Source organism: Haliotis rubra, unplaced genomic scaffold (assembly GCF_003918875.1).
Source record: "Haliotis rubra isolate DU_JTF1 unplaced genomic scaffold, ASM391887v1 Scf356, whole genome shotgun sequence".
Taxonomy (NCBI): Eukaryota; Metazoa; Mollusca; class Gastropoda; order Lepetellida; family Haliotidae; genus Haliotis; species Haliotis rubra.
In genome coordinates this window covers 58,959-81,813 of record NW_025767031.1, presented here as the reverse complement: position 1 = coordinate 81,813, position 22,855 = coordinate 58,959, and the positions used below count along the sequence as shown (strand labels likewise).

General features: G+C 41.2%; 1 long non-coding RNA gene across 1 annotated transcript; it reads left to right on the top strand.

Annotated features, from left to right (window-relative positions):
- The first annotated feature begins 14,257 nt into the window (after window positions 1-14,257).
- On the top strand, window positions 14,258-22,538 carry LOC124285255. Its single transcript, XR_006900773.1, has 3 exons — window positions 14,258-14,448; window positions 16,367-16,431; window positions 22,441-22,538. It is a non-coding gene; the product is annotated as an uncharacterized LOC124285255 (long non-coding RNA).
- The last annotated feature ends 317 nt before the right edge of the window (window positions 22,539-22,855 follow it).

The following is a 22,855-nucleotide window of genomic DNA, read 5'->3' as shown; positions in this document are numbered from 1 at the left end:
TGTCCACCTTGGCATAATCTCAACCTAAACAATGGGACAATAAGAATGGTAGGTGCCCATCAGATGCCATTATTGGAAAATAGTTCTAGTTTTATTGTTATAAAGTATTTCAGCAGTGTAACTTTTTTCTGATTTTCTGATGCATGGATGGCATGATGACTGATCCAATTTGATTTTATTTCTGTGGTATTTACCTCGATATTTAATCATGTCATGTATCAATGTGATATCAAAAACACGCATTTGATTTATTTGAATCTGTATACAAAATCAACCCCATTGTTAGAAAAATCTGAAAATGTACGTAGGTAAATGGGTATATACAGTTTTTAATTAATGTACACAGCAAATGATATTATGCATTTGTTTTATACAAACAATGAAGTTTTGTTCGCATCCTCAAAACAGTGTCGACCCCCAAGTCTTTTAGGCAATTAAATACAGCCACTATACAGCGATTACTGTAATCCATGTTTGGTGGTATAAACCTACACCTGTTTATTTGCACTCATTCACTTGATGGTAAGTTAATGAATTTAGGTATAATTCGTGGTATCACCATCAGATTACCCCACAAAGGTTCCCATTTAGCATTTCTCGTGTGTGAAGGAAATACTCAACATTATTAATAGTAGTGGTAGAAACCTGCCACACCCTTAACCATGTTATCTTCCATAGAAATTGAGTAGCCTCCTTGAAGTCGAGAGGCAACCCCCACGCTAATGATGTCCCCTTTCACATCCTTGCATGTGTGAAACTAGGTCATAATAGCGTCTATATAGTGTGGACCGCTGCCATGTTGAAAAAAAACTCAAGTCGTCCGTTTGTGTAACTTTATTGGCACCTGCGTGCGTAAATGTAAACTTATGGAGTGAAATACACAACAACAATATACAACTTCTATACACAATATTTAATATCCCCCTGCATGCAGAATGGACATTGGTCGGACAGCCACCCCAAGCCACCCTTACAATCTATATACAGCTGTACAGTTACGCTTTACAATCTTTCTACCATGTGGTGGTGGTCTGCTGTGTCTGCTGCTGCTGCTGCTGCTTGAGATCTTCTCCTGAATGTTTTGTATGAATATCACGAGTCAAATCATCGACCCAGACATATTGCTTAGAACACGCTGGACTGGAATACATATTCACGCATCAACGATCAGTTCTCGAATAAAGACACTCTAGATATTCTTTACTTTAAAAGTGTGGCGATCCTCCAATGACCATAGACTAGACTGATAACCCCATCGTCCAATAAATATCTCTTGTCATCAAAAGGGCTGAGACCCAGTTTGTTGAGCTGGATGTTGTAGAGGTCATGGTTGTAACTTGTGATATGAGTCATTTGTGACGTCTATTTGTCTCTTAAACAGACATTGTTTATAATTTTCATGTCTGGTTTCCTTTTGAATGACATTTTTCTTGACGCCCTTGGCGGTCTTCTTTTCAACCAGCTGACCTTTCTCTTTGTAGATAAGCAAGTACACTTTTGACTTGAGCCCTACAAATTCTTGAATTGGGATACGGTGGGTCTCGTCCTTCATTTTCCCGAGGACCTTCTTATTGTCTAAATTGAAGAGAGTGCGATCAGAGGGGTAGTCTGAGGTGTCGAATACGTGTTGGTTTCTGAGCATGTCAGCATAAATGTCTTCAGTTTGGATAGAATAACAGAGGGAATCTCTGTCTGTAAACAGGAGCTGACTTCTTGGGCAATAATTTGATTTGATGTAGTTGCAATGGAAATTATACATCAAAATCTTGGAGACATCCGGAATGGTGAGATACAACCTCTGCTTGAGCATGTAGACAGCCACCAAGTCTTGATTGAAATTTCGAAAAGCATAGAAGGAAGGTTTGGCAATCAATTTCCTGGCCCTTTTCTACCCTTGTACTATACTCAGCAGCAAAAGACACGTCAGTACGAAAACAAAAATAGATAGGCACTGTAATCAAATTATTTCAGAAATTGACATAATAAGCGGATCCCCCAAAAAACTTTGTGTACAATATCTTGACAAATCAATGAATAACTCTAATAATAATAATTTCAAGACATTACATGAACATTTGCAGTCCGGTCAGACTCTTTACTTCAGTATCTAGTGTGACCACCACGAGCGGCAATAACTGCAGCACAGCATCTATGCATGGAGTGCACCAATTGATTGATGAAGGCCATTGGCACCTGGAACCACACTCTGAGAAAAGCCTGGCGCAATAAATTGGCTGTGTTCGGCCTTGGTATGCCATTATTCAGTCTCCTCTGAATTTCATCCCAAAGATGTTCAAAATGTCATGCTGGAAAATGTTGTTCCGGTGACATGCGAAATGTGGTATGACGTGGAGTCTGAGAGCTTGGTTGATGTAGAGCACCGTTGTGATGCCGCCTCCTCTCCCTGGACCAAGGTTCTGGAACACCACAGGACCCACTCTCTGGTTCAGGCCTATTCTACCCCATACCATGATGCTTGAACCTCCCCATGAGTCTCTTTCCATAACACATTGGTCTGAGTAAGGCTGGCCACGTCGTCGCCATATTCTTGTTCTGTCATCTGCAGTTGATACGCAGTACTGACTCTCATCTGTGAACAGAACAGTTCTCCATTGCCTGTATTGCCAGTTTTGGTGTTATCGGGCAAACTGTAGATGTTGACGCCGATGACAAGGGGTGAGGATAGGTTCACGGTAAGCTCTACAGCAATGGAGGTTCCTGCTGTTAAGACGTTGGCGTACTGTATCAGTACTGATTGGCCTTCTGTGTGTTCCCAATGTCAGGCGTGCTGTTTCGTATGCCTGCATGAAGGGATTCTGTACATGCTGTCGCTCAACATGGCGGTCTTGCTGTCTTGTGGTAACCCTTGGTCTGCCGGTACAGGGGCGATCATTTGTGGTGTTGATGGCCTGGAAACGTTGCTGCAGCCTGTAGATGGTCCGAACGTTGACGTGGAAGTGACTGGCAACGGCTAGTGTGGCCAGCTTCAAGTCTTCCTAGCGCCTGGTTCCTCTGAGCTGTCATGAGTCTCGGCATCCTGCTGACGTTGTAATGTAAATGTTTCAACCAGGTTTGGGGGTGCATTTTATGGGGCTGATACTTGTGAAAAGCACGTGCAGCATGAGTTACATAAAAAACATGGAGAACACTGTACCATCTCCGAGGTCAGGGTGCATTTTTGAGACCATTTCCTGGGTTCAATTCTGAGTTTGGGAAGGAATGTCTTTGCTCAGGTAAAGTTTGAAATGTTGTAAAAATATACAATCAAAACATTAAATGGGTTTACAGTTATACATTTATGCGAAGAAAAATTCCGAAATGACGTGTTTTTGCTGCTTAGTATAGTTTCACATCCACTCGTCTACGGAAATTTTCCATAGTCTTGCCGAAAACAGCATTATTCATGAGCTTGTAGAAGTCTTTCTCAAACTAATTCTTGGCTTGCTTCTTCCTGTCAGTCGTGAACTCGATGTACTGCTTCAACCAAGGTCGCTGGACAAACTGGAGCAGTCGATGAATTTTGGTCAGCTTCATGCCCAGGGACAAATAGGATTTTAGGTTTCTGTAGTAGACCACATACTTGGACTTTGGTCGTAGATTAGGGATGAGCTTCTCCATAGAAGTCCCTTTCATACTAAGACTTTCTAGAAGTTTCTCAGCATAGGGAGACAACATGTTCTCTGTCACTTTCAGTTTCTCAGGTGCTAGGGGGTACTCGTTATGGAGGTCATGAAGCTCCTTGGGATAGTCCAGGTCCACCTCCAAGATATATCCCTCTAGGGCATCGTCTGGTATTTGAGATATGTCGGGTAATTCATCCTGCGAGAGCAAGTTAAGTCAAAGACGGGGAGAGCTTGATACATGGCCCATCTATAAAGGTTCTTGGCATCCAGGTAAACAATATGGTATTTGGGATTTTAGTTGGGTACACCACGCTTTGGCGTGTCGATGGCTGATCATGGAGATGCCACCTCTCAGACCTTGTTCGATAAACAGATGCATGTCAATATCAGTCAGCAATTCCAATCGGACTTCCGTCATTTTAAGAGCAGCTTGCCAGGCAAGACCAGGACTGGTGTAGAAATGGGCTGGGTCCAACTAATAAGATTCGAAGCAGACAGTACAAACATTTTCAAAGACATCGGCTAGGGCTAGGACATCAGTGAGGGTGTACAGGTCATGGTATTGACCCAAGTCCTGAATCTGAAAGGTTTCCCAGATTGTACGAGTGTGGGAATAATCCTCTGTGGAGATATGGTCTCCAGACAGAGAACTGTAGAAGGCCTCTTTTGGGGGTAAACTGGTCTCAATAAACCTGTCTGGTGAATCAGAGTATTCGTAGGGGTAGACTTGTTTTCTCAGGAGCAGGGGCAAGTTATCAAAGCCGAAGTGAAGCCTCATATGATGGAATTTTGAAGAACCTTCCAGAGCTAGATTGCTGACTAGCTTTTTCAAACTCGAACTCATAAACTGGAAACTATCAATGAAGTCCATACACCCTAGAGAAAAAGAAATGTATTTCTCCATGTTGTTTGGAATGCAGTTGATCAATTTGCCTTGCACCTTAATTACCTATAGCCTGCATAATGAGAAAGCTGTCATAACCTCTCAAGTTATGAAAGACTACTGGGATACGCCCCGTAAAACTTATAGTTGATGTTGCATTCATTATGGGTTGTCCCTCAGAACGTACGGTCACATGACAGGGGCCCGTGCGTTTGACAGTAGGGGAGGTGATTCAAGAGCAGTTTCTCTTTTGAAACAGTGCAGGCAGTAAGGACATGGATATACCTTCCCCCTGAAGTGGACTCGACCACAGAATAGAGCGCTAAATGTTTTATCCAACAGTAGTAGGTTTTCTTGTCATTCGAGATCATCAACAGGTCTACATGTCTATCCAGTGGTTGTTTAGTCACATAGAGAGGGAACACCTCTTTCTTCTCGTAGCCAAAGACATTGATGGATATTTGGTTTTGTGTCTCAAACTTGAGAATATCGGTAAACTTGACTGGAAAGACTATTACAGAGAAATCCTGGTCTGCAACATGTTTCCTGTATTTGGGTTTTTTAGGGCTTGGTGTAATGCAACATGAAACATTTTTGGTCCCTGTTCTTTACATTGATGATGGCGTGTTTGGTTCTAAGTGTGATAGGTAAGGGGATGTAACTTGACCCTTTCAGGGGACGATAACGAGCTGTATGAATAGTCAATTCTTCAACTTTGTCTACAGTTACTTCCCTGACGTTGATATTCTATATAAGAAGTGAATATTTTCTTGATGGATTCCCTTAGGTTACCATGAATGTCTTTAGATTTCAGGGAAATCTGACACTTCCTACGGAAAAATAGTTATACTGTGTCTGTGGTTTCCTCTCGTCTCGGGTCATTTTTACTTTGATAATCAGATACCATTTTAGAGCGCCTCTCTTCTTGATGTTGTTTTTAAGAACATTCACAATCTCCTCATAACGACTCCTCAAACACTGCATGGGGTCGTGTTTCTCGATTTCTTCCCCGAGGATGGTATGGACGCTGACCGTACCGCCGAAGGCCTGTAGATCACAAGGCTGATCGTTTCTGTCATTACCACCACCCACTTGCTGCATTGGGACATGGGTCATTTTCATGTGTCGTTGTCAGTTGTCCTTTCTGGTGAATCTCAGTTTACTGTAGTCACAGTAAAATTCTTCCTGTCAAAGAGTGGTTCGCTTGTGTTGCAGCAGACACGACCTGTGAGAAAATTCTTGATCACAGTCATTGCAGTTGTAAGACGTACGAGATTTCTTAGCTTGGGACGCCATACTCCTGAAATATGAATATAAATATTGAAATACATTTAAGAAATACAGATCGCTCTACCACCATGTATAGTGTAATAAAGCATACTTTCGCCCTGAACAATTATAGTTAAAGCGAACTGGATATCTTTTCTAAGATGCCAAATTTAATACTTTCTAAGGATAATTATGATTAATTTGAGGAAGAAAACAAACGACATTGCCCGTAACCTAAATTACGAATCCTCGCACAGGGCTAACTGGCGCGCTGTTCTATTGATTTGTCTGCCCCCTACGTTAAGACGAACCTTACCAGAAAAAACAAATGATAACTGTTTGATGACGGTTTACGTTCGGATTAAATATCGGAGCACCTTTAGAATACAGCACCACAACTTCTCGTGAGGAAGATCTCTGCCGTAGGTCACGTGTCATTAAGACAAGCAACCAGTTTGTGTGAACCCGTCGGACGCGAACCCGCGACCTTCGGATTGTTAGCTCGACAGCTAACCGACTGAGCTACGTCCACACTGTTGCACAATGTGCAAATTTATCGAGTCATTCCTGTGACGTCATGGAAATGAACGGAAAGAGTCGAATAGGTCACGGACAATTACGAATGCTACGGGTAGACTTGGGGTCTCGTGATTTGATTCTACGGACAATTGCCGAATGGATCTGGTGCTAGTTGGCACGATCGTCCCATTCCGTAATCTACAAATTAACGTGTGGCGTGGAATGAGCCGATATGCCTCAAACTGAAAAGGGTTGTTGACGTCAGGCGTCAGACGTAGATTTCACTGTGCATGCATGAATGACGCGATTTTATATAAATCGGTGATTTTGTGACAGAAAAGTGATGTAGAGAACACTAAGGATAATGTGGATCGCACTAAGGAACGAAGGAGACATGAGTATGTGTAGTGACGGCACGAGGGTGAGTTAGCCTTCGAATCATTACTTTACAAAATTTATGTTGCGTGTGAAAGAGGCTTGAGTGCAAATCCCAGGCCAATTTCCATTAGCCCAAAATTTCTACATTAACCCATTTCATAATGTACTTTCGACGTTTTCGGTTTCCCGTTTTTGTGTGAAAAAAAAGTATTAAAATGCAAAAAGGAAAAACAACAAATGGTACCCACGTATTACACCGGACATGTACCTACTCTATTGGATTAGGTCCCTAACCCTAACCCTAACCCTATACCCTAACCCTAACCCTAACCCTAACCCTAACCCCTTGAAATAATCCTAATAAATAGAATGCATTGACCGAACCACCGGACATGTACCTACTATATTGCATTAGGCCCTAAGCCCTAAGCCCTAAGCCCTAAGCCCTAGTCCTAAACCTAGTCCTAGTCCTAGCCCTAGCCCTAGCCCTAGCCCTAGCCCTAACCCTAGCCCTAATCCCTTGAATTTATCCTAATAAATAGAATGCATTGACCGAACCGGCACAAACACGACTGACGTGTCTAGTGTAATGCATAATTACCGCTTCGAAAAATATAATACTAATAAAACACTTTTCTATGTAATGGTGCAAATTACTGAATGACAAAAATATATATGTAAATTTAAAAAATTACAAAATACAAAATACACAAAAAATAACACCTCAGCAGCCCGTAATACAAATAAATATGAGCGTATTAGTGAAAAAAGAAAAATATTTCAAACTGGTGCTTGCAAAATATTGCGCATCCGCCGGTATACAACTACTGGAAACTCTCAACATCGTTGGGCTTATGCAATGACAGCTCGTAGAGATGAAACACCAGTGAGCTAAGCTTATACGCACTCGCTGAGCCAGACAACAGTGTTGCCATGCAGGCGTCATAGGGCATTGTTTCGAGAACGTGCTTTCGAACAAAATCACATTACATTACGTAAAAGGGTATTATGACGTATTTTTAAAGTTTGTGGTGCTGTATTCTAAAGGTAGGCCTAAATATCTTCTTTAAATTATGTTAATTACATCTGTCATTAACGTAAACCATATGGGGCAATATGAACGTCGCATTTCTACTACCAGGGAGACTATATAACCCTGTTGTAGAGTATCCCTGCTACTACCAACGTAAGTTAGATCAGTACATCCAGATGAAGCTGAGTACTCAAGCGACATTCCACGATTGCATTGTGGGAATGTAAACATTGCGAACGTTACCGTTTCGCTGAAAACTTGTGAGTCGAATCAGAGACCATATAATATTATATGGTCTCTGGTCGAATTGAGACATTTTAACTGTGGTAAAACATAAACGTAATGTTTCCACCAGTGATGTTATCTTCGTGAAGCAACTGCAAACCAAAAAACGGGATGCAACGGAGTAGTTTACTTACGTAGGAGGCTGTACGAGGCGATGGCAACTGACATGCATCGTGACGTCGCTTACATTGTGACGTAATGCAAAAGTGTTCGATTACGAGGGGGCAGATTAGAATGGCGCAGTGACGCCAATACATTGTCACGTAATGCAAAAAGTGCACATTATCGTCTGATAAAGTACTGTCGGCGCCTTTGACCTTTCACCGAAGCATCTTAGAATGTCTTATATATACTGCCGAAATATACCATCATATCATTATAAAAATCTATATATAATTCTAAGATGCTTCGGTGAAAGATCAAAGGCGCCGACAGTACTTTTTCAGAGGGAGATGAGTTATTTATAACAAGGCCAGAAAAAAAAGGGATGGCCTAAAAGTCGGGCCGGGCCGGGCCAAGGCGGGCCAACTATATTATTGGCTAATAAACTCATTAACGAAAACCATGCCTACAAGTAATTAATGCAACATACACTCATGATAATAATGATCAATCGGAAGCCACAAACGCGTACCATAATAACTTTATTACGAGTAAATCGGCTAAAACTCAAGAAGACGAGCAGCCTGTGAACTGTCTGACCGAGGTTACGTCTAAAAGTGGAATCGTTAAACGAAACAGGATTAAAAACGTATGAATACTTCAGTCAATTCCGATACACATTTCCGTTGGCCCGAAAGTGTTTTTACATCTTTATCCAATCACATACCACCCCATAAATTCACTATTTATCGTATTTAAAGCATGCCCACCATTAAATGATACGATCTCTTCCCCACACTCTCAACATTATCTCGGCCACAATTGTTCGGTCCGGCTTGGCTCGAGCCGTCAAAAGCAACTTATACGTAACACACGTACCTTGAAATGTGTTTAAATCCATAGATTGGTATTATATCTACCTAAATATCGCTTTGTAATGTTATAAAATGCAACATGTTAAGAAAACTGCTCCGTTAAAGTGAAGCCCTTGTCTCTCATTTTTCAACAAAGCCTCAATCAAAAGTGTTTAGTCTCTGTTCAGCCCGACTTGGCCCGTGCTGTCAAAAGCAACTTAAACCTCACACATGTATCTTGAAATGTGTTTATATCCATAGATTAGTATTATATCCACCTACATATCACTTCACAGAGTCTCAAAGCGTAGTATTTGAAGCAAAAACGTTGCTGAAAGTGAAGCTATCTTTTCTATATATTCTCAACAAAGACAGTGTACCACAAGCGTTTGGTCCGCCTTGGCCCGGGCTCTCAAAAACAACTTAAACCCAACACATGTATTCTGATTTGTGTTTAAATCCATAGATTAGTACTATATCTACCTAAATATCAATGTGTGATGTTATAAAATGCAACATGTAAAGAAAACTGCTCCGTTAAAGCAGGGAGACTCTATAAGTTGTAGAGTATCCCTGGTTAAAGTGAAGCCCTTGTCTCTCATTTTTCAACATAGCCTCAATCAAAAGTGTTTAGTCTCTGTTCAGCCCGACTTGGCCCGTGCTATCAGTAACAACTTAAACCTCACACATGTATCTTGAAATGTGTTTATGTCCATAGATTAGTATTATATCTACCTAAATGTCACTTCAAAGAGTCTCAAAGCGTAGTATTTGAAGCGAAAACGTTGCTGAAAGTGAAGCTATCTTTTCTATATATTCTCGACAAAGACAGTGTATCACAAGCGTTCGGTCCGCCTTGGCCCGGGCTCTCAAAAACAACTTAAACCCCACACATGTCATGTATTCTGATTTGTGTTTAAATCCATAGATTAGTATTATATCTACCTAAATATCAATGTGTGATGTTACAAAATGACACATGTAAAGATAACTGGTTCGTTAAAGTGAAGCCCTTTTCTCTCTCCATTTACAACATAGCCTCAATCAAAAGTGTTGAGTCTCTTTCAGCCCGACTTGGCCCCTGCTGTCAAAAACAACCTAAACCTCACACATGTATCTTGAAATGTGTTTAAATCCATAGATTAGTATTATATTCACCTACATATCACTTCACAGAGTCTTAAAGCGTAGTATTTGAAGCAAACACCTTGCTCAAAGTGAAGCTCTCTTTTCTATATATTCTCAACAAAGACAGTGTATCACAAGCTGTCGATCCGGCTTGGCCCGGGCTGTCAAACGCACCTTAAACCTCACACATGTGTCTTGAAATGTGTTTAAATCCATAGATTGGTATTATATCTACCTAAATATCACTTTGTAATGTTATCAAATGCAACATGTAAAGAGAACTGGTTCGTTAAAGTGAAGCCCTTTTCTCTCTCCATTCTCAACATAGCCTCAATCAAAAGTGTTTAGTCTCTTTTCAGCCCGACTTGGCCCGTGCTGTCAAAAACAACCTTAACCTCACACATGTATCTTGAAATGTGTTTATTTTCTATACATTCTCAACAAAGACACAGTATCACACGCTTTCGGTCCGCCTTGGCCCGGGCTATCAAACGCAACTTCTCCCACTGCTCTCTCTAATACTTGTATTGTCTGTATGTGTGTTCAGGGAAACATGATTTATTATCTGAAACGCTTGAAGTTTACAATATCCCGAAACGGCATCTCCGAACCTTTGCGTGGCAAAGCTCTCACAGTGACAACAAATTTCTCCTGAGCCTGAGCTGGACAACACAGTATTATTTCCTTGGATGTGTTTTCATACTTTCGTATGTTCAAATTACATAACCATAACATCTCATACGGCAATTCCGTAACATGTCTCATTTTAGCTGATACCTTCTGATATTTATTAAGTTACTGATATATTTGGTTTAAACATTTTTTTATTTCACCAAGGCAGAAACCTGGATAGGCGAACAAGCCTAGTGGCTTATATTAACGCCGCTCCAGTACATTGTTCAAAATTAATAGCTGGATACACAAATGAGATAATTTGACAACAAAAGAATAATACCATAACAGATATATGATTGAGTAACAAATATGTTCGTTGAGGTGTTGGTTATGCCTAGCAACGAAATGGGCTGCCGCAGAAAATCACGTTATATAAAATTTGTCTTACACTGAATATATATGTTGAGGGGATAATTAATCACTGGAAGCGGTTACTTTTAGAAATAAACTGGTGTAATGAGTTAAGAATGTCACGGTTAGTTGAGTTATTCAATGCGCTGTTACCGTATAAAGTAGTTTTAACATCATGTTCTTGAATATAAAAATACACAGTTGTTCTTAAATTTTGATAGTTCCGACATGTAAAAAGGTAGTGAATAACGTCTTCGTCAAAATAGCCACATGAGCACCTGGGTGTGTGTGATATATGCCGATTATATATGTCTGCGTTTAGATCACTACAGCCGAGTTTGAGGCGACAATGAATGATTTGACAAAATCTAGTTCCAAAATTCAAATCAAGGTAATTGTGAGTTTCTGTTGTGTTTATCATGGTTTTAAATTGATTCAGGGAAATAGCGTTAACAGCTCCATCAGGCAATGATTCCACGTCATAATCGCGCTCGGCAAAAATGATTGAGAATATCTTGGCGTTCTACAATTAATAGTTTGAATAGAAGTACTATTTGTAAGATTATAGTTGCTTTGTTCGAGTACTCTACCTGGAACAAGATCATTCAGATAATCAGGAGTCAGACGATGATACATTTTATTGAAAGTTATGAGTTTAGAACGATGTCGTTTTTCTTTCAGTGTGCTATAATTAGTTTCCCTGTATATTTTATCGTGACTGGTGCCACGAACCGCACCGCTTATACTAGTAGTTCTTAAGGCGTCTAGATGTAAATTTTCCAGTAAAATCGCCTGTTCAATCGTACAATTATCCCATATATGACAACAGTAATCAAAAAGTGGTAGGATAAAGGAGTTCTATGAAGTATTAAGCGTTTTCCGAGATAAACGATATTTCAAACTTATCTGACAATTGATCATTGGACTAATTTTCTTTATCATGTCACCTATATGAACTTTCCAAGAACAATCGCTTTGAGGTGTTATACCTAAGTGTTGATGGTTATCCACTTCTTTAATAATTTCACCATTCATATATATTCTGATATATTTAAATCATGTCATGAATAGCTTCAGCCGACTATCTATATCTGTGGCATGTTCTCATTTCGCCTACATCCCAATTCGCCTATAGTCTTAAAACAACCTTTCATTGTCTGTTGACTGCTGATTACGCAATGGTTAACTAGTGGCACCCCTATGATCTAAAAGTGGTCTATTCTAATTGGAGTAGTTGAAGGACAAAAAGAATTTATTTCTGTTTTTTTTGTGTTATGTATTTATTCTGTTATTTGTCATTTTCCGATCACAATGATATTCACATCATATCACATTATTGTTAAGGAAGTTAACTTGTGCAGATGTCCATTTAAGAGATAAATATATTGTGTTGGAAAATTAGAGGTTTATAACGAAATTATAATAGCTCTAAATTTGAATTAAAAACGAACGCGTAGCGTGAGGTTTCAAATACAAAAATAGAGCTTATATAATTTTATCTCCATTCTACCATAGCCGTGTTATTAAGACTAAAAAAATAATACATACTGTATTGGAAAATCAGAGGTATATCACGTGATTACATACCTCTGAATGACCTTGATTAACCAATCACAATCCAGTATTTACTTCAACTTGGTAAGGTGACCAGCCGCGTCGAGGACCTAAAGGGGTGATCTTCAGAACAAATGCATTATGTTACCTACGAATACATAAAAATACCAAAATAGTTCAACCGTTTTTGTATTCAACTGGTATGATGTTGGTATTTGTAGGCAATTCAGAAAACCCATACACAACATAACACGAGTGGAAGCATATATAATTATATATGATTATATACATATATAATTAAACAAATGTCTCAAGTTAGCATTTCCAATTTTGTCAGTGATTACATGCCCATCTGTGAAAAAAGTGATGAAGAAACGGTAGAGCAATCAATGACACGGAAGGCGGAAGGCCTCTGACAGGTAATTAAGGGCAACAATGGAGTGTGTTAATTGAATCACAACACCCAGCTGATTGCAATTAGACAAGGGGCAATTAAGCAAGATAGATACAGGTGTATTAATTTCATTAGCCGTGGCAGTGATAGACTGAACACTGGGCTTCACTTTAAGCAACGCGTTTGCTTCAAATACAACGCTTTGAGACTCTATAAAGAGGTATTAGGTAGATATAATACCAATCTATGGATTTAAACACAAATCAGAATACATGTGTGGGGTTTAAGTTGTTTTTGAGAGCCCGGGCCAAGGCGGACCGAACGCTTGTGATACACTGTCTTTGTCGAGAATATGTAGAAAAGATAGCTTCACTTTCAGCATCGTTTTGCTTCAGATACTACGCTTTGAGACTCTGTGAAGTGATATGTAGGTAGATATAATACTAATCTATGGATATAAACACATTTCAAGATACATGTGTGAGGTTTAAGGTGTTTTTGACAGCACGGGCCAAGTCGGGCTGAACAGAGACTAAACACTTTTGATTGAGGCTATGTTGAAAAATGATAGACAAGGGCTTCACTTTAACGGAGCAGTTTTCTTTACATGTTGCATTTTGTAACATCACACATTGATATTTAGGTAGATATAATAGTAATCTATGGATTTAAACACAAATCAGAATATACGTGTGGGGTTTAAGTTGTTTTTGAGAGCCCGGGCCAAGGCGGACCAAACGCTTGTGATACACTGTCTTTGTTGAGAATATGTAGAAAAGCTGGCTTCACTTTCAGCAAGGTGTTTGCTTCAAATACTACGCTTTGAGACTCTGTGAAGCGATATGTAGGTGGATATAATACTAATCTATGGATATAAACACATTTCAAGATACATGTGTGAGGTTTAAGTTGTTTTTGACAGCACGGGCCAAGACGGGCGGAACAGAGACTAAACACTTTTGATTGAGGCTACGTTGTGAATGGAGAGAGGAAAGGGCTTAGTGTAAACATATTTTATTCAAAATAAATTGAACTAGTGTGGCAGTAACAGATTTTGTATATTTTAACATGTTGTAAATTGATTAGAATTCATGTAAATAAATGCTTTAAATTTCATTGCACAGCTTTAGTCATTTCATTTTATCATGATACTTAGCCTGCCTTAACTAACTATCACTCACAGCCAGTTCACAGAGCATGCTTACCGCATGTTCACCACACAGCACAATGACGTAAGCCCTTCCCCACCTACGTTCTTTTGTCTTTATAGCCAGCTTGGGCAATCAGCTAAGCTTTACACTTTTACACATTACAAGGTTTGTGGTCACTCCACATTCAATCGTCAGATGAGCAACATTCCATGTGGATTTTCTTAACATATATTTGGATCACATTCTAAGGTAATTTGGATATTTTGTCTATCTATTGTTCATGTATATCATTTGTAGATATAACTTGTAGTTGTATCAGTGTGTGTTAGTCTTAAATTAGTACTGTGAAGTTGGTGATAAATACTCTACATTCATTATAATGTAATATTAGTAACATGATTATCAAAAGGCAAGGTTAACCACGTGAGCATGTGATGAATGGATGAACACAAGTATAGCTTTGTAATCATAAATGGGTGAATGAAAATAAGCATGAATGAATGAATGAATGAGGTCTTATTTTGCATTGTTTTATATCTTGCTCAGCTACATCCACATTTGTGTTTGATTACTGAATTATTGCTGAGAATGCTTTTGTATATGTTCATTATTAGCATGTCTGTACATATATACTGAGTCAAAAAAAAAACTTCACAAAATGTAATTTGAAAAATAATGAATAATTTTTCTCTGATGATACATCTATGTATCCGAAATGGGATCCCTATCTTTCGACTCTAGAAAACGTTAGCAAAACCCACTCAAACCCATCCATTCGTCGTGCAAATGACGTTAGTGCCAAATCAGGTTTTGCACGTGCAGTCGATCACGTGATCTTCGCATCGAAGTTGTCTTCATATGCACGTGTTTGCATTGGCCTCAAGAATTGAAAAAACACTTTAAGACCACAGTTCTAACGGTACTTGAAATGCCACGATTGTCAAATGTGCAACGTGAACGTGCCGTTGGCATGTTGCAAGCGGGAAGATCAGTTATTGACGTCGCAAGAGCAATGGGATGCAGCCGTCGTACTGTGTATGACTTGCGAGGTCGTCTTCAACAAACTGGCACCACTTCTGATCGCCGAAGGTCGGGTCGTCTACGTGTGACGTCACGAGCAGAAGACCGTCAAATTCGTCCTACGTCACCTACGTGACAGATTTCTGCCGGCTACACGAACCAGGGCTGAGATGTTTAGAGGTCGACTGTCCTCACAGACCATTCGAAATCGGTTGCGGGCTGCCAATCTCCATTCTCGACGTCCATATCGTGGGCCAATATTGACGCCGTTTCATCAACGTCAGCGCCTGCTGTGGGCCCAACGTCACCTCCGATGGACCCAGAGAGACTGGAATCGAGTCGTCTTTAGCGATGAATCAAGGTTTACCCTCAGATTCGCGGACGGCAGGCATAGAGTCTGGAGACGACGTCGTGAACGGTATGCCCAATGTTGTGTACAGGAAGTCGACAGATTCGGGGGCGGAAGTTGCATGGTGTGGGGTGCTTTCTGTGGGAACAGCCGTTCCCGACTTCTGGTCATCCGTGGAAACCTCACAGCTGCTGCTTACCGCGACCAGGTGCTCACCCCTGAACTCGTTCCTTTCATGGCGGCTCATGGCCCAGGTCTACAGTTCCAGCATGATAATGCTCGGCCGCATACCGCGATGTTGACACGCGATTTCCTTCAAAACGCTGGAATCAACGTCATGGACTGGCCATCGAGTTCCCCTAACCTTAATCCAATAGAGCACGTTTGGGATGCACTTGGGAGAAGGCTTCGTGGTCTTAGGAACCAACCTCAGAATTTGCAGGAACTTGGCGCTGCCTTGCAAGAGCAATGGCGCAGAATCCCCAACCACGTGTTCACAAGCATCAGGCAGTCGATGAGGAGACGGTGTTTGGCAGTGGTGACACGATATTGAAGTGAGAAATTTCGCATTTTCATTCTTGTGACTTGACATTCTGTATACCCATGTTTTGGAACGGCGGTGTAGCCTAATTGAACTGATTATGGCACTGTCAGTGTATCGAGTACATCACACAGATCTCAGCAATGAAATAATAACAATTTAACCATCTTACCATCTCTTGTTCTTTTATAGTGCCCTGAAGAAAGAATGTGAAGTTTCTTTTTTGACTCAGTATATTATTGTTATTTTCTCTACAGGCGAACATTTAATACAGATACAGCAGCGTCCCCAGGTGTGAAATAAACCTAGGCCCACACACCTGGTAGGTTTATATATTGTATATATGTCATGTATATCAAATGAAATACATTTTGTACACAGTAATTGTTTACTGAAGCAACTATTTTGTAATGTTATAGGGTTGAGTTGAGTTGAGCTTTACGTCACATCGGCATTTTTCCAGCCATATAGTGACGAGAACAAGTTTGCATTAGTAAACATTGTAAGTACACACTCGGAGTGAGTTTTATTTCAAAGACATTTATTTATTACATTGTCATTCAAAAGCAGAAAAAGTCATAGCATCAAATTTAAAGGCAGGCGGTTTGTTACGTTTCATAGTTACAATTTATGGTTGTTACATTTCACAGTTACAATTTATGATACAGATGAACTTCCCTCAGGTAGTTCAGTATCAGATGGGCGCTCACGCGTGAGAACAGATCTTTTAGGTTTGTTGCATCATAATGTGAGTCCCTTGCAGGCGATAAGTCCACGCATTCAAGCAGAATATGCTTGACGGTGATCACCTCATTGCAAGAGACACACATGGGGGGTCCATCCCCATCCGTTTTCAGCAGATAGTCATGTGTAAATCGACTGTGGCCAATACGACATCGTCGTAGAATTACCTCATCGCGTCTTGACTGACAACCCAAGTAGGTATAACCAATTGTTGGCTTCAATTCATGGAGTTTGTTTCTTCCTACTTGAGTGTCCCACCTTTTTTTGCATCAGGTCCCGAGTATAGCTTTTGATAGTGGGTTTGAAGTCACTGTACGGGATTAGCAGTGGAGATAAGGGCTTTTCAAGAGCTGCTTTTGCTGCAGCATCGGCCTTTGTGTTACCTGCTATGCCGACGTGACCCGGCAACCAGCAGAGGACGATGTCATATTGGCCAGTAGAAAGGTCGTTGTACAGTTCTAATATGTCCAGGATGATTGGGTGACTTGAAGTCACGTTTAGAAGTGCTTGAAGGCAGGATAATGAATCTGTAAATACGATGAAGTTTTTGGACTGATTTTGCTGTTGAATGTAGGTCAAAGCTGAGAAGATAGCTTTGGCTTCAGCGGTGAAAATGGAACTGTTGTCGGGGATCCTAGAGGAGACAGTCTTGGCTCCGATGACTGTAGCGCTGGCAACTTGGCCATCGTCCTTGGATCCGTCTGTGAAAATGGATCTGTGAGTGTTATACTTCGTACGTAACTGGTTGTATTCCTGTTGGAACACCAAGGGATTTGTTTCAGACTTTTTTGAGTTTGGTGAGGGTAAGTTCGACCTGTGGTTTCACCATTTGCCATGGTGGTGAGGACAGAAGTCGGTATGGTGCAATGATGTCGAGATCAATTTTAGCTGCAGATATGTGTGGTTTGATCCTGATTCCAAGTGGTGGAACCAGGCTTGGCAGTTTAGGAAATAAGTTTTCATAGAGCGGGTTGAAAACACAATTGTATGCTGGATTGGGCTCATTTGAACGTAATTTAGTGATATGCTGCAGTGAGAGTTTAATGCGGCGTTGTTCAAGGGAAGGTTCATTGGCTTCTGCATATAGACTGTCTACCGGAGAGGTCCTAAAAGCTCCCAGGCAGAGCCTCAGTCCTTGGTGGTGGATAGAGTCTAATTTTTCTAAATTGCTTTTGCAGGCTCCACCGTAGACAATGGAGCCATAATCTAGTTTACTGCGAACTAATGATCTGTACAAGTGAAGTAGGGTGGTCTGATCCCCTCCCCACTCTGTATTTGAAACCACTTTTAGCAAGTCTAGAGCCTTCAAGCACTTGGTTTTCAAATATTTTATGTGTGGTAAGAATGTCAGGTGGCGGTCGAATATGAGTCCAAGGAATTTGGCCTCTTCTACTACCTTGATGGGAGTACCATCTAAAGTTAGGTCTGGATCCTTGTGTGGTTTGTATTTACGACAAAAATGAATACAATTTGTTTTGGATTTTGAAAACTTAAAACCATTTTCATTGGCCCATTTTGGATTTTGTTAAGGCAGAGTTGTAGCTGCCTTTCTATTGCGTGCATGTTCTTACCACGACATGAAATATTGAAGTCATCCACGAAAAGGGACCCATCAACGCAACTGTTCAGAACGTTAGTGAGGCTGTTAATTTTGATGCTAAAAGTGTGACAGACAGGATGCTGCCTTGGGGACGCCCTGATCTTGGTGGAAATAGTCGGACAGTGTGGAACCCACCCGAACTTGAAAATGTCTGTTATTTAAAACCGAGATATGAATTGAGGTAATCTACCCCTCAATCCAAACTCGTGTAAATCTTTTAGGATACCATGTTTCCATGTTGTATCATATGCTTTTCTAAGTCGAAAAAGATAGATACTGCATGTTGTTTGTTGACAATGGAGTTTTGATGAATGATTCTAGACGCACCAGATGGTCAATGGTACTTCGGTTTTTTCGGAAACCACATTGGAGGTCACTGAGGAGGTTATTGGTCTCCAGGTACCAGATTAATCGATTGTTGACCATGCGCTCCATGGTTTTGCAAACGCAGCTAGTTAGTGATATAGGACGGTAGTTTGAGGGATCAGTATGATCGCGGCCAGGTTTTGGTATAGGGATGATAATGGCATTGTGCCACGAAGGGGGAAAGTGTCCGGATGTCCAGATGTCATCAAATATATTTAGGAGTGTTTCCAAGCCTGAGTCAGGGAGGTGTTTCAGAAGCTGATAATGGATTTCATCAGCTCCTGCCGCAGTGTCGTGAGCCTGTCCTAGGGCAGTACTTAATTCATGGAGGGAGAACATTTCGTTGTAATCCTCCCCATTATCAGAGTTAAAATTGACTGGTTTCTTTTCTTGTTGGGTTTGATATTTCTGGAACCGAGGGTTATAATTTGATGAGGAGGAGTGGTTTGCCAAAGTTTCACCGAGTTTGTTTGCAATCTCAGATTTATTTGTTAGAAGGGAGTCACCATCTTTCAGGTGGTGAACTCCTGATTTTGACCCTTTGCCCTTGATCTTTTGAATCATGTTCCACACCTTGGACATGGGTGTGCGGGAGTTGATTTTGGACACATATTTCCTCCATGAGCGGCGTTTAGTTTGTTTGAAGGTACGTTTTGCCCTGGCATTTGTCATTTTAACAGCATTCAGGTTGTGCACTGTAGGATGTTGTCGGAAATATTTTTCCGCCTTCTTCCTATTTTTCCTAGCTTGTTTGCAGTTTGTATCAAACCATGGTTTGCATATGTGCGGGTTTGCAGAGGACTTAGGAATACTTTTGTCTCCGATGGCATTTAGGACGTCTGAAAATAGTTCCATGGGGTCAGGAACATTCCTGAAGTTGTCCGGCTTAAGTTTTTCTGAACATAGGGTTTGGAATAAAGGCCAATTGGCCTTAGTAAAATTCCATCTTGTTGATGGTGGTTCATCCGTGGGGTTGATAGGAGTAAGAATTGTTGGGAAGTGGTCGCTTCCACAAAGGTCGTCATGGACCGACCATTCGAACTCATTTAAAAGATTAGAATCTGTAAGTGATAGATCGAGAGCAGAGTATGTTCCGGTGGCAGGGTGGAGGTAGGTGTTTGATCCATCGTTGAAGATGCAGACATCATTATTTGAGAGAAACTCTTCAAGTATCTTTCCCTTACTATTTGTATCAGTACTCCCCCATAGGGGGTTATGGCCGTTGAAGTCGCCCATGATTATGCAGGGCTTCGGGAGTTGATCATATAAGTTCTGAAGATCTGATAGGCGAACAGTTGAGGTGGGAGGGAGATAGAGGGAACATAGTGTAAACCCTATGTTCAGAGTCATGCGGACAGCAACAGTTTGTAGGTTGGTTTTAAGTGGGACAGGGCTATGAAGGATGCCCTGCCTCACCAGGATAGAAGTGCCTCCTGTAGCCTTTACACCGGGGGAAGAAAAGGAATGGTAGGAACTGTACCGACGGATGTCAAATTTATCGGTCCTTTTTAGGTAGGTTTCTTGGAGACAAAACGCAGATGGTTTGAAGTCTTGAATCAATAACTGTAATTCATTATAATTATTCTTAAGTCCTCTGCAATTCCATTGGATCATGTTTTGTGGATTCACGGTGCTTCCACTGGTGACATGTCACGTGAGCGTGAGGAAGCGTTTGATGAACTCTTATTGGTGTCAGGTGGAGTTGGAGTTACCTCCATATCCAGAGGGCCAAAGGAGTTATGGACCTCATTGGGGACCTCTGAAGGAGAGGTGGCCTTTGGTTTTGTGTTTGGTAGTTCAAGTTGTTTTAGTCTCTCTAGCCTCTTTCTTTCCCTTTTTCTGCGCGTAGATTCTGTTTCTGGTTTTGGCATTTGTTCTGGTGTTTGTGATTCAGAAGTTTTGACTTTTGGCGTTGGAGATGGAGTGGCTGAGATAGGCTGAGTTGTGTTGAGTTCAGTTGGCTGAGAAGACGTGACCCATGTCAGGTCGGTCTGACACGAGATGGTTGCAGTAGTGATAGTAGGATGGGAGACAGCGGCAGAGTAGGTGATGGTTGAAGGGGCTGCAGTTAGACTTGCAACCCTCTTCTTTGCTTCGTGAAAGGAGATATTTTCTTTGTGTTTAATCTTCAGTATCTCGGATTCGCGTTTCCATACTGGGCAGAACTTGGAAGAGGCCATATGGTTACCACCGCAGCTTGTGCACTTCACTTCCTTAGTACAGTCGTTGCCCTCATGCTTGTCACCACAGCGGTAACAGACAGCAGAGGAACGACAGGACTTGGATCCATGTCCAAACTTTTGGCAGTTGTAGCACCGGAGTGGATTGGGGACATACACCTCCACACCAATGCTACAATAACCAGCTCTAATCGAGTCAGGAATGTTTGCTCGCGCGAACGTGAAGAGATAGGTGTTCGTTGGTTGAACAGCACCATTCTTTTTGAAGGTAAATCGTTTGACGGCTGTGACGGATTGCTGAGAGAGTTCCTTGACAATTTGTTCTTCGGTCATGTCAGACAGGCATCGAGCTCTGTCCCGTACAATGCCTCTACACGAATTAAGGGTTTTGTGTGCTGAGACAGCGACCTTGATATTTACAAATTCTTGTATTTTGAGAAGATTTAAAGATTGTTGTTTCCGGGTACATTCTATCAGGAGAGAGCCAGATCGGAGCTTTGTGACATTGGCAACCTCTCCGCAGATACCAGCGATACCTTTGGAGATTGCAAAAGGTTCAATTGCAAAGGTTGCTTGTCACAAGCCTCAATAATCAGGAAGCGTGGCCAGTAGTCAGGTCGGGGGTACTCTCGTCAGACGAGGAATTGTCGGTATCCATGTGTCGTCGTTTTGAACCGGGGTATTGGGAAGCCATGTCGTGGGTAATGTGGTTCAGCATCCCTCTCCCCACCCACCGTGGAGTGTCAACAAGGACGATCTTATATTGCAGCGGATCTCCAAGCTGCAAAGACCAGGGATAAAGGGATGTTATACTCCAGCGAATTTGACATGAAATGCTGTAGCTGCCTACCAGATTAAAGGTCAGGATGGTTCTGTCCATGACAATCAATTGGAGACGTACAGAAATCGGAGGTCAGCATCACCAGATTGGCCCATGAGCCACCGCCTTCTGTGCATGGGTCTGCGAGGCTAATTTGTTCCGTAGGATATTTGTTAGCATTTTGAACATGGCCAAAAGTGTTATGTAATACTACGTTTTGTATAGACATTCCATGCACAGGGCAAGGCGTGACCAGCCGATTGGTAGAATCGGGCCTATTCTACCACCCGTCTAGGCAAAGTTAGGGTCGAAGTGGTGTGTTGGATTAGTGAACACTATTGCCGGTTCCGTCATCCTCAACCACCAGACTCCCTTCCTCTGCCGACACAGGGATGCAACCCACGGCAAACGGGTTGCCCAATTTGATCGCCTCTTACGACCAGCAATGGGGTGCTGTGGACCTATTCGACCCCGGGTCCACACGGGGGCGAAGAGCCATTGGCGTTACCCAGCACCCACCACGAGGAGGTTGTAGCATATGTACGAATTATATGTGTATATCTGTGTTTAGGATATGTGTATATTGCTGCATTTATTATATTGTACACCTGATTGTTTCAGGGTTGTTGTTTTCACCTATAAACATCTCCAATAAAACATCGGCCATTGAAGAACAACAAAAGTAGCGTCTGTTGTCTGTGCGTGACTGACGCAGTCCTGCTACACTAGGATAGGTAAACAAGCCGTAATGGCTTATTTGAATACCTCTCCATTTCATTGATAAATGAATAAAACAAATATTAAATAATATGCAGCATGATAGGAAAGCAACCAACCTGCGTATTAAACATTATTAATCATTTATCAAACCTATGCGATCTTATTATAAAAGTATGGACAGATTGTAGTATAAAAGAATTTACAAGTACATTTTTGTTTGGATTACCATTTAGGACAGAATTTAAATTATATCCATGTTCGTAAAAATACATGCGATGTCTGATGTTAGAATAATTAGGACAAGTAAAGAAGTAAT